We start from the raw sequence: 13,793 nt of genomic DNA on the forward strand, positions 1-13,793 counted from the left end.
ACCACTACCTGACTGGTCCTTGTATGAGTTAGTGTTGTTTCCACTCTGTGTATTTTTTTCATAGTACAATATGCAAAAAGAAAAGGAACAAAAAAGGTAAAGTGACTTTATTTATTCTTATTGTACTTGGACAGACTGATTAAAGCCAACAAGAGCAGCAAAGCACACTGGTGAAGAGACAGAATGCTAACTAACCAGGATAAGGCCAACCACATCTCTTCCTGAGTATCATTTTCGCCAACATGAAAATAGCTAGCTTAAAATATTTATATTTTTGTACGTGTTTTACACTTTTCTCAACTTAAAAAAAAAAAGTAGAGATGTCCGATAATGGCTTTTTTGCCGATATCCGATATTACGATATTGTCCAACTCTTAATTACCGATTCCGATATCAACCGATACCGATATATACAGTCGTGGAATTAACACATTATTATGCCTAATTTTGTTGTGATGCCCCGCTGGATGCATTAAACAATATAACAAGGTTTTCCAAAATAAATAAACTCAAGTTATGGAAAAAAATGCCAACATGGCACTGCCATATTTATTATTGAAGTCACAAAGTGCATTGTTTTTTTTAACATGCCTCAAAACAGCAGCTTGGAATTTGGGACATGAGGAGGTTGAGGTGAGCGGGGTTGGGGGGGAGGGCGATTTAGTGCTGAAGGGGTTCTGGGTATTTGTTCTGTTGTGTTTATGTTGTGTTACGGTGCGGATGCTCTCCCGAAACGTGTTTGTCATTCTTGTTTGGTGTGGGTTCACAGTGTGGTGCATATTTGCAACAGTGTTAAAGTTGTTTATACGGCCACCCTCAGTGTGACCTGAGGGTGGCCGTATGAGTGAAAAGCCGTAGACATTATGTGAATGGGCCGGCACGCAAAGGCAGTGCCATTAAGGCACGCCCCCAATATTGTTGTCTGCGTGGAAATCGGGAAAAATTCGGGAGAATGGTAGCACCGGGAGATTTTCGGGAAGGGCACTGAAATTCGGGAGTCTCCCGGGAAAATCAGGAGGGTTGGCAAGTATGACTGGGAGACGCAACTGCTCTGTACTTCTCCCTACGTCCGTGTACCACTCCGTACAGCTGCGTTTTAAAAAGTCATACATTTTACTTTTTGAAACCGATACCGATAATTTCCGATATTACATTTTAAAGCATTTATCGGCGGTCCGATATTATCGGACATCTCTAAAAAAAAAAAAAAAGCCTAACCAGTGACAAGAGTTGCAAATTAGACTGTGGCTAAAAGTCTTATGTACTTTGACATTGGTTACCTGTGGGTAGCAATGTTTAATTGTACTGTCCCTGTAAAATAAATACATAAATAAAAAGAAAAGAAAAACTTTTCAAGAATGTTTTTGGAATACTCCCGTAAACATGGACTGTGGCAGCTGCATAGCTCTGTGTGTTAATGCTGCACAGCTAATACAAAGGAGCTCGATGAGCATACCAGCATCATTCAAGGATCGGAATGTTCCGATACAACCTGTGGAGATTTCCCATTCACGTGCGATGCCATGTCTGTGCTTAAATGTTGTCTGCTGAAATGAGTCCACAAGTCACTGCCTGCCGGCTGTAAAAACTGTCAAAAAGGGCTTCCAGAACGGAGGTGCAGAGTAATGAGACGTGCTGGTGTTCCGGAAAGCCATTTGTTATTAGGATAGGATATTTCTGTACATCTGGGATCTCTGTACAGTTGTGCAGGTGTTTGTACTATTTTACTATCTTTTGACTTTTAATTATCGTTTCATTCACTTTCACTCTCGATGCAGACTTCACCTCTGGGTCTCTTGATATCAGTGAAAACACTTTATACGTTTCCATCTGCTGGCTTTTATCATGCACGAACTTGTTTGTTCCACAGCCACAAATCGTCAAACTTGTACTTAGTATTTTATACAAATAACTTGGCTTTGCCGCGGGCTTTCGGAATCAATGCTGCTAGCTAAAGTTTGCCTCGTGCGCATAGCTCACTAGTTGGTTGTGCTTGATAGATTCCGACCAGGTTCCACTGAATTAGTATTTCATGTCACTTTCATTGTGAGCAGGTATGTCATGGGTATTATTATTATCAAAGTATTGTTGAATGTGCTCAATAAGTAATTACAAACACTGAAATATTTTTACCAAGTTGTATTTTTTTATAATGAACTACGATGGAGACACAATATACTTTCTTGGGAAAAGAAACAAATGATGTTCTGGATTTTAAGAGCCATATTTTTTTTTAAGTGTTTGAATAGGTCATTCTTCCATTTGAATTTGTAAAAAGTTTAAAAATGTGCATTTATAAATATATATATATATATATATATATATATATATATATATATATATATATATATATATATATATATATATATATATATATATATATATATATATATATATATATATATATATATATATAAATGTAAATTTTTAAACTTTTTTTTTTTTTTTTTTTGTCCTGTCCATTTATAAATATTGATAGAATTTTATTGATAATGATAAATTGAGTGTCACCTGGCTTCATTTCTGGTTTATATGACATTTTAAAAAATCCAAACATTTAAAAGCGAACCTGAGGTTTATGCTTTTTTTTTTTTTAAATGAACAAAACATTAATATAGTGTGAAAACTTTCATGGTCGTAGTTTACACTTTTTCTTAACATTCCAATTATTGGATTTATGGCTTTTTAAGACTGTGTGTGTACCATTATTGTTAATTGTCAATAGCACTCACCATAAATAAATGGAACAAATTAAAGTTAATACATTGGTATCGGGAATTGACAGAATAAAACCCTATACTGAAAAGGGCTGCAACAACTTATCGATTAAATCGATTAAAATCGATTATAAAAATAGTTGGCGATTTATTTAGTCATCGATTCATTGGATCTATGCTATGCGCATGCGCAGAGGCTTCTTTTTATGTCTTTTTATTTTTTTTATTATTTTTTTTTTTAATAAACCTTTATTTATAAACTGCAACATTTACAAACAGCTGAGAAACAATAATCAAAATAAGTATGGTGCCGGTATGCTGGTTTTTTTTCAATAAAATACTGGAAAGAATAGAAATGTAGTTTGTCTCTTTTATCCGATTAATAATCGATTAATCTAAGTAATAATCGACAGATTAATCGATTATCAAATTAGTTGTTAGTTGCCGCCCTAATACTGAACATCCCTAATTCATCATACTTGCATGTAGAGAAGAGTTTATTAAGCCTCATATAAAATCAACAATAATGGTGATAATATATATTTTTTATACATATAACGTATTTTCTGGACCATAGGGCGCACTGCCGATGAATGGTCTTATTTTCGATCTTTTTTCATATAGAAGGCGCATTGAAGGAGTCATATTTTATTATTTTTTTTCTAAATTGAAAACACTTCCTTGTGGTCTAACACAGCACCATCTCCTCGTCCAGAAACAACAACAAAGTGTGTCCCGTGAAAAACCGTCCGACCGGAACTCTCTAATAACTAAAGTTCCTTGGGTGAATAATGTAAACTCACTACACCGGTATGTTTTAGCGCTTTCATGGCAAGTTTACTGACAGATATAAGTAACAACTTTACACTACTTTATATTAGAAATGGCAACAGCGGAGGATGAATGTCCCATAACAAGAAGATTTAAAAAAAGAAGAAGCCTATCGACTATGGTGTCGTCACGGACTACAAAGGCGGACGCGTGCAATTTTTTAGGATTTTTGCAGATCCCAAATACAGATCAGCAGGTACCAGAAGGTAAGAAACGTTGCCTTTTGCATAATATCACGAAACAAAACGTCAAATAATATGTTTTACCTTATAAACACACCATAATAATACTCATATGTTTAATGCGCTGACAATCCATCAAGCTGTGTGGCTTCATAGCTTACCAAAGTCGTACTAAAACATTTTGATGGATTTTTGTGTGCCGTGTGTAATGTTGTATATTTTCCATGGAACATGTTGTTTACTTGAATGTTTACTTGAGTCATATCGCCATCATATTGCAGTCTACACATATCTCTAATGTTTGACTGCCATCTACTGGTCACACTTCTCATTACACCATGTACTAAATAAAATTGCTTCGAGGTCGGTAAGCAAAACCAGAATTAGGCGCAACAGGTTATAAGGCGCACTGTCGAGTTTTGAGAAGAAGAAAAAAAAAGATTTTAAGTGTGCCTTATAGTCCAGAAAATACGGTTCTCAATATCCCAAAAAAATATATTTTGGAGCGTGTGTGTAATGTTCTATATTTTCAATGGAACATATAAAATGTTGGTGTTGTTTACTTGAGTCATGTTGCCATCATATTGCAGTCTACACTTATCTCTTATGTTTGACTGCCATCTACTGGTCCCACTTATTACACCATGTAACAAATAAAATTGCTTCGAGGTCGGTAAGCAAAACCAGAATTAGTCCGTACATTAGGTGCAACAAGTTATAAGGCGCACTGTCGAGTTTTGAGGAAAAAAAAGGATTTTACGTGTGCCTTATAGTCCGGAAATACGGTTCGCAATATCACAAAAAAATATATTTTTGAGCGTGTGTGTAATGTTCTATATTTTCAATGGAACATATAAAATGTTGGTGTTGTTTACTTGAGTCATATCGCCATCATATTGCAGTCTACACGTATCTCTTCTGTTTGACTGCCATCTACTGGTCCCACTTATTACACCATGTAACAAATAAAATTGCTTCGAGGTTGGTAAGCAAAACCAGAATTATTCCGTACATTAGGTGCAACAGATATAAGGCGCACTGTCGAGTTTTGAGAGAGAAAAAGGATTTTAAGGGTGCCTTATAGCCCGGAAAATACGGTAATATAATCAAGTAAACAGAGCTCTGGTATCGGAATAGTATCGCATCAGCAGATAGCCCCAGGATAAGATCAGCGTTCCTAAAATGACAGAACCGTCTATGTCACTATTGGAAATGTGGAAAGTCAGGATTGGCAGCAAAGCTCTGAACGGGACTTTCTCAGTTCCCATCCCCATGTCTGAAACGGCGTGACCTGGGTAGCCCTTGAATTCCTCCGCCGAAGACGCCGCTCGCCATCATACTAGTCGCTATTAGCCGTCTTCCACTCCGCGCCACAGTGCCTTGCCTGTTCCCTGAAAACAGACTCCTTCTATACAGTATCAATCTGCAGTCTGCCTGAAGGGGAGGAGGAGACGCAGAAGAGGGGAGGAAGAAGGGAAGGTAGGGAAAACAAAGCCTCTATAGTCGTCTCTCCGGCAGGGCAAGGCCGAGTCGCACTACCGGGGGCAAGTTATGTAACGTGACTGGCAGGGCCCACTTCTGTGTTCAGAGCTGCTGCACACACTAATCCCCACAGAGAAACAAGACCTTCTTTGGAGGGAAAGGAGGAGATAGAAGGGCGAGTACAAAGAGGAAACCAGGGAAGACGGTGTGATTACACGAATGCCAACCTTTCATCTGAACCAAATCGATCACTGACACCTTCCCTCTAAGCACGGCTGCTGGAAAAACAGCAGAATTTATATCAGCACCGCACATGGCTGACTTTAAAATGGAGGGGATTTAAACCTGGTACAGTAAATTACAGTACATCAAAGCTACTCCCGTTCAATAAAATCTTTATAGGGATACAACGTAGTAAATGTAAATGATAATAGAACCATTTCAGAACAGGTTAAAAGGCTCTTAATTTGGCTGCGGACGTATGCAGTAATCGTTTTGAAAAACTATTACAGATGTCCTGGTTCATTTACTTTAGATATCAAGTTACTTCCTATTGTAACATGTTTCTATCCAGGGCTGCGCAATATGGTTGGAAACTGTATTTTTTATAGCCTATCAAAAATAAGGACCATGAGAAAAATATAACAAATGTACAGTATTTTTCGCACTTAAAATCATTTCATTTTCTCAAAAATCGATAACCCGGTGCGCCTAATGTACGGCATCATTCTGGTTGTGCTTACCGGCCTCGTAGCAATTTTATTTGGTACACGGTGTAATGATAAGTGTGACCAGTAGATGGCAGTAATACATAAGAGATACGTGTAAACTGCAACATGACGCAGGTAAACAACACCAAAACTTTAAATGTTTCATTGAGGATATAGAACAATACACACGGCGCTCAAAAATCTGTCAAAATGTTTTTCAGTAAAACTTTGATAAGCTATGAAGCCGCACCGATTGGCGAATTGTCGGCCCATTAACATACGAGTATTATTATGGTGTGTGTATAAGGACCGCAAAATGGCACATATTAGCAGACATTACCTGGCGTTTTGTTTCGCAATAATATGCAAAATCAACTTTTCTTACCTTCTGGTACCTGCTGATGTGTATTTGGGATCTGCATAAGTCCTGAAAATGTGCGCAAGTCCACTATTGTAGTCCGTGCCGACGCTGCAGTGTCATAAGCTTCTTCTTTTTCTCTATCTCCTTATGGGACATTCATCTTCCGCTGTTGCCATTTTTAATACAAAGTAGTGTAAAGTTCTTACTTATATCTGTCAGTAAACTCGCCATGAAAGCGCTAAAACATACCGGTGTAGTGAGTTTACATTATTCACCCAAAAAACTTTAGTTATTAGAGGGTTCCGGTCTGACTTTTTTTTCACGGGACACATTTCCAGAGTTGTTGCACTAGTGAGCCACGGATGAGGAGATGCTGCTCCGTTGTTGATTGAAGTAAAGTCTGAATGTCATTAAAACAGTTAACTCCATCTTTTGACACTTCTTCCACTCCCGTCCTTGCACGCTACACCGCTACAACAAAGATGACGGGAGAAGACGCTGCTTAATAACTGTTTAATAAATGGTCTAGAACATGTTTTGCTTTATTCATTATTGATGTGTTTCTTGCTACTTTATGTTGTATATTTTTTAGATGGGATTTCCAATTCATTTTATCATCTATTAGTACACCCAAAAATGTGTTTTCTTTACCCTTTCAATGTCTACTCCATCAATCTGTATTTGTGTTTCACTTTCTCTAGTACTGTTACCAAATAGCATTATTTTAGTCTTACTCAAAGAGTCTGTTTTTGTCAAACCATCTTTTTAATGTGTTAATTTCTTCTATTATTATTTGCATTCTCTTCTGTGTGTTCTCTATTGAAGAAAACGCAGTTGTATAATCTGCAAAAAATACTAACTTTAAGTCCTTTGTAACTTTACAAATGTCATTTATATAGAGATTGAACAATTTTGGTCCGAGTATTGATCCCTGAGGTACGCCACAAGATATTTTTAGCTCTGTGGAAGTGTGTTCGCCTATCTTCACGTATTGCTTCCTGTTGGTTAAAGTAGCTTCTTATCCAGTTCAAGACCAACCCTCTGATGCCATATCGTTCTAATTTGTTTATTAAGATGCTGTGAGTATCATTATACATTATCACAATGTAACCACAGTACTGGGTATTAAAAATGCTATCGTCGGCCAAAATCATATCATTGTCTACATCTAGCAACCCTACTCACACATGCACTACATTTCAGTTGGATGAGACTGTATCAATTAACAGCACTACAACAATCTAACAAAAAAATAATCATGTTCCCAAGGAAAATACAAAAACATTGATCCAGTAAGAGCGTTATGAGGTTATTATCAGGACAGCTAAAGTAGCAGGTAGTCATTAGATGCCAACACCTTAGCTAACTGCAGGCCAATTGGAGGATTTAAGGCGGTTAAAAATAATTCTGATTTAGTGAGCGGCTTGCCTGGAAACCATGTGACTGGCATCACATGAGGAGACGGAGGAGGGTGGTGCATGTCTGTGTGTGCCTGCGTGCCCACGGGCGCACAAGTGTGTATTCCACTCCTGGCACCGTAATGAGCTTTGTGATCTGTTTCCTTGGTTTCCACTGACAGTAAGCAGATATAGGAAGGATGAGGGAGGTAAACAGAAGTAGCTCTCGCTGGTGCGATGCCACAGACACAAGACAGGGAACCAGGAGGGATGATTTATGCGAGGAAGAGCTATCACCGCCTGCTGGTGTCAGGAATATATCAACAGTCCAGCCAGCACCTTTTCTAATATCCCACTATTTCTGTGGTGGATTGCGCAACCTTCATTTGTACGGAAAGACGAGGGTTGTGTAATATCAACGAGGAGCTGATGGAAGTGTGCGTGTCTTATGCGTGTCGGAGTGAAACAATGGGTAATTTAGGGATTTTGTTGGACAGGAGCTAGTTGAGCGCTGCGCAGACCGTGACCTACTTTTCTTCGTCACCAACACAGCCTCCGACAATGGGACAGGAAGGCAGAAGTTCAGCGTGCGCTAAGCCCCGCTCTTAATGCATGCATTCCAACGGCTAGAGCTCAATGCTAATGTGCTTTCACACTGCCTGCTGGTACGGGAGGCTTCTGCACACATGACGACCAACAACACTGCTCACTGCATGACTGGATGTCTGCCGTTTGCAGGAAGTACATGCATTCTTAAAAGACAAAATCCACTATTAACAATTGCTGCTGCAAACCATTGAGGAAGTCGGTAAAATGACAAATTGGGGACACGATTAACACGGGTGCTTCAAACCTGCACGACAAAACAGGCCCAGCCAGCAAAGCTCCCAGCGGGAACAACATGAGCAATATGCGAATAGATTATTCATCAACATACCGATTCCATGGCTGTGGGAGAATGTCAGCAAGATAAAATCCAAAATGAAAAACACCAGAGAGTCTCCAGGTGTCCAAAGAATCCTGAAAAACAACACAAAACAAGCAAACGTGAGTTGGGGTGGGGGGAAAGCACGGCATGTGAAAGTCAGCCAAAGAACACATCACATATTCTCTCTTTCATGGAGGCAAACACAATGTTTTCAAATCCACAAAACAGTAATTATTGCCTGTAACAGCAACCGACTACCTTCATCCAAATGGTCTGTACGGCAGTATTTTTAATAAACAATTATAGTGGTGAAGAAGAGAGAATGGTTGCAAGTTGCAGTGGGAGGAGCTCGTATTGGTTGGTTGAAGTTTATTTCGAACATGTATCCAATTTCATTATGATGCATCACATATTAAAGGAGAAGGAAGAAGCAACGTTTATTTAACTCAACCCCTTTTCTACATCATAGCTATTCCAGTACTACCACATGTTCACTTCCTGTTCGTCATTTGTACATACCGTATTTTTCGGACTTATAAGGCGCACGTAAAATCCTTTCATTTTCTCAAAAATCGGCAGTGCGCCTTATAACCCGGTTCGCCCAATTTACCGCATAATTCTGGTTGTGCTTACGGACCTCAAAGCAATTTCATTTGGTACATGGTGTAATGATAAGTGTGATTAGTAGATGGCAGTCATACATAAGAGATACGTGTAGGCTGCAATATGACTTAAATACACAACACCAAAACTTTAAATATTCCATTGAGAATATAGAATATTACACACGGCGCTTAAAATTTTTTCAAAATGTTTTTAGTACGACTTCGGTAAGCTATGAAGCCGCATCGCTTGATGGATTGTCGGCACATTTAACATACGAGTATTATTAAGGTGTGTGTATAAGGACCGAAAAATGGCACCTATTAGCAGACATATTACCTGGCGTTTTGTTTCAAAATCAACTTTTCTTACTTTCTGGTACCTGCTGATGTGTATTTGGGATCTGCATAAGTCCTGAAAATGTGCGCAAGTCCTTAATTGTAGCCTGTGCCGACGCCGTAGTCATAAGCTTCTTCTTTTTATCTACCTTCTTATGTGCCATTTCTAATATAAAGTAGTGTAAAGTTCTTGCTTATATCTGTCAGTAAACTAGCTATCAAAGGGCTAAAAACTGTAGTGGGTTCTACATAATTCACCCAAGGAACTTTAGTTATTAGAGGGTTCCGGTTGGATGGTTTTTCACATTTCACACGTTGTTGTTGCACTAGAGAGCCACGGATGAGGAGATATTGCTCCGTTGTTGATTGAAGTAAAGACTGAATGTCATTAAAACAGTGAGCTCCAACTTTTGACACTTTTTCCACTCCCGTCCTTGCACGCTACACCGCTACAACAAAGATGACGGAGAAAAGACGCTGTCGAAGGTGAGCCACGTAGGTAAAACCGCCCACAAAATGGTGCATCCTGAAGAGAAGCTCAGAAAGCTACTTTAAAAAGTGTTCTGTAAAACATAATCTATGCAACACTTTCACCAAAGAACCACCATTACATGTTTTGTGGACCACAAGATAGTGTTTTAAATTTAGAAAAAAAATCATATTATGACCCCTTAAATGGTATGCTCGGAAAAATACGGTAATTTACATCAATTCATTCTGAATAAACAACTCTTAACATAAATAGTTAAGTCAGTTATGATTCACATAATGAGATAAATACTATCTTAGTTTCCAGTGATAGCAGTAACAAGCTACATGTAGCTAAGCTACGTAGCTTAACTACATTTTCTAGTAGCTTGGCTACTTTTTTTTACTAAGTAGCTTTTCGTGTAGCTAGGCTACTTTTACACCCATGTAGCGAGGTGGCTTGCATCAAAGTTACAAGCTACAAAGAGAGAAAATGGACTGTGAATCCAGGCCAAAAATATGAGGAAAATACAATGACCTGGATAAATGAAAACATCCACACATACAGAGGAAATCAATGATGATTGGTTGGTGTCACAATTGGCTAAACTTAGGGCGTAACATTACGGACTGGCCAATCAGAGGCAAGATAAAAAAATAAAACGCTCTCATCACATGACGAGTGAGTCAGAGACAGAGGGACGCTTCAAGCTGACACTAAAAAATAACCAAAAAAAACATGAAAATCAATCAATCAATGTTTATTTATATAGCCCTAAATCACAAGTGTCTCAAAGGGCTGTAATGGCAGATAAATTCTCTCTCGCAGATTAGATTTTTCCTTTAGTGATAAAGACGACCCACAATAATGCGTGTCCCTAGCCATATTTAGACAAATGTATGCATTTAGAGAGAACAATGCCCAAAACATTAGTTTGTTGTTGACCCCCACCAAGGACTGTTTTCACTGCTGGTCTCTAGAAAGAGGTTCCGCAGCCTCCGTAGCAGAACTCGCTGGAATATAAAGACAATATAACATACATCCATAAACATGGATGCATATGCAAAAGTGCAATATATTTATCTGTACAGTAATCTATTTATTTATATGTGCACCTTATTGATTTTTTATCCTGCACTACCATGAGCTAATGCAACAAAATTTCTCTCGTTCTTATCTGTACTGTAAAGTTCAAATTTGAATGACAATAAAAAGGAAGTCTAAGTCTTTACTCTTTAAACCAAAATCATAACTGCTCTCTTCATCTAAGACGTCCAACACAAATTTAGGAACACACATTAAGGTCAATTGACTTCATGAGAGGTTTTACTGCATATAACCATTACCAACTATTCCCAAACTACACACAGGGGTTGGGTTTTTTCAACATATAGATAGATGTTTTTGTACTGTAAGAAGAGAAAATGAGTAATATTATAGGTGTGGGCCAAAATCAATCAATCAAAGTTGACTTAGACAGCCCTAAATCCCGAGTGTCTCAAAGGGCTGCACAAGCCACCACGACATCCTCGGCTCAGATCCCACAAAGAAAAGGCAAACTAAATAAATACGTACAGTGTGGGGACCCCTAGAGGTAGTTGTAGGGTGTCCCCAGCTAAATGACAGATAGTTAATAGTAATGGGCCCTTATTGGGTTCATTTGTACACTCTCGGTTACATTAACATTGCTATTATACATGTGAGCCAATGTATATAAATTACCAAGTCTATTAATAATACTTATGAGAAAATAATAATATGTTACTGCATATGTCAGCAGCCAAATTAGGACCGTTTGTAACCCAATTTAAAATGGTTATATTATCATTTCTCAATACCAAATACATTGGGATATACATTGTTATTGCAGGAGATTTTAGACCAGGCCTGGGCAATTATTTTGACTCGGGGGCCACATTTAGAGAAAAAAAATGGGTGCCGGTATATCTATTTTTAGGAACACTAATACAAAACCTCACAATAATGTTTGATTGAATCCTAAAAATGTCATGACAGACCGCCTTAAAAAACGTAATGGAATTTTACATTTTTCTATGAACGATAAAACACTAAATATTGACAAAATATGAATGTCACACCCCCTTTCGATCGACATATTTTACAATAAAGTGAAACGCAACAAAAATGCAACAAACAGTGAAAAATGAACACGAAGGGTACAAAATAAACCCACATACAATCTGATACATCACTAAGCTTTAGAACTTTGTTGTGAAAATCTCCTTCCGCGTCTGTGGAAACGCTTCCCGCCCAACACTGCTTGGTGCCTCGTCTGAGCTGCTGTGACGTCGATTACCATAGTAACTAATTAGATGACCATAGTAACTAATTACAGTGTTTCCCATAAACTGCCAAGATACCTGTGGCGGTGGGGGCGTGGCTATGGGCGTGGTCACCATGACATCATCGAGTAATTTGCATAATTTACTACAATGATATGATTTTCTCTAAAAAGGCTCAAAAAATGTATACTTACTAATTAATAATAACAGTTTTGTTTTAAACGTCCATCCATCCATCCATCCATCCATTTTACAATATAATTACAACACTTTATGTACATATTTATATACAGATTTGAACAATAAGTTATTCACTGAAATATATTTATTAATTGTGGTTCTTACAAAAAATATATCTTATAAAATATAAAAGCTAAAATGTCTCTTAAAGCTCTGCCCCTTTAATTAGTGCATACTAAATAATTTAACTTTAGCCTACTACTACAACCATATTATTTACCAGCAACATAAAGTGAAACAGAGGCAGAGGTGTCCTGCCACAGTCAGTAACAAATAAACAGAAAACAGTAGTGGTCAAATACAAATAAAGCAACAAGAGAAGTATCCTACACTTCTCTTTTGTTAAGTAAATCTGAACAGCCTATATGGGCATCTACATCAACTATATGATTTGCTTTAGAAGCTGGACAGGATAAAAAAAATAAAATAAAATAAAATAAAAACAATTTTTTTTAATTTGTGGCGGACGTAATTCTTTCGTGGCGGGCCGCCACAAATAAATGAATGTGTGGGAAACACTGAATTAGATGACCATAGTAACTAATTAGATGACCATAGTAACTAGTATATCATGCAGATTCCAAGCATTGAAATACTTAGTATAGTTGAAGATTTACGGTCATTAGAAAACATCACTGCACATCATAATGGCAGCTACACTTTACATCTTAAAGATCTAAAAACAATTATTTGGGAATGTCCGGCGGGCCAGATTGAAAAGCTTTACGGGCCGCATGTGGCCCCCAGGCCTTAATTTGCCCAGGTCTGTTTTAGACCATATTGCCCATCCCTAGTAGGACCTGAACATTGGTCAGACGAATGGATAGAGTATTATTATTGCAAAATCGGCTCCTGTCGGCCGTATTAACCACGCCAAAGCCACAAAAACATATTTTTAAAAAATCACCACCACACTCAACCTTCCTCTCACTCCTCCCGCACACAAACACACCGGGCTGAACCACTGACACATTTATGGCCACAGAAAAAGTCGGACACGAACTCCAACACCACACATAACTGACAGGCTGCCACAGTATTAAACATACAGAACTCTGTTAAAACAAGTTATTTAGAGAGGTGCACCACAGGCTAAATGAGGAATTATGAGGTCACAATAAAACCCATAACAATACCAAATAGCTACAATGAGGCGAGATTGGTCGGCAAACCTCCTTAGCGCCGCTCTAGTGGCTCCCTGGACCTCTTTCAGAGATGTGTGAAAATGGAAA

General features: G+C 38.1%; 1 protein-coding gene across 2 annotated transcripts in view; it reads right to left on the minus strand.

The window, feature by feature from the left end:
* Positions 1–13,793, minus strand: part of ankrd11 (ankyrin repeat domain 11) — a 252,845-nt gene that overhangs the window by 164,696 nt on the left and 74,356 nt on the right. For both annotated transcript variants that reach the window (XM_062033611.1, XM_062033603.1), the window contains exon 2: positions 8,618–8,700. The gene's annotated coding sequence lies outside the window, so the exon portion shown is untranslated. The remainder of the gene's footprint in view (positions 1–8,617; positions 8,701–13,793) is intronic.

Source organism: Entelurus aequoreus, linkage group LG02, assembly GCF_033978785.1.
Source record: "Entelurus aequoreus isolate RoL-2023_Sb linkage group LG02, RoL_Eaeq_v1.1, whole genome shotgun sequence".
NCBI lineage: Eukaryota > Metazoa > Chordata > Actinopteri > Syngnathiformes > Syngnathidae > Entelurus > Entelurus aequoreus.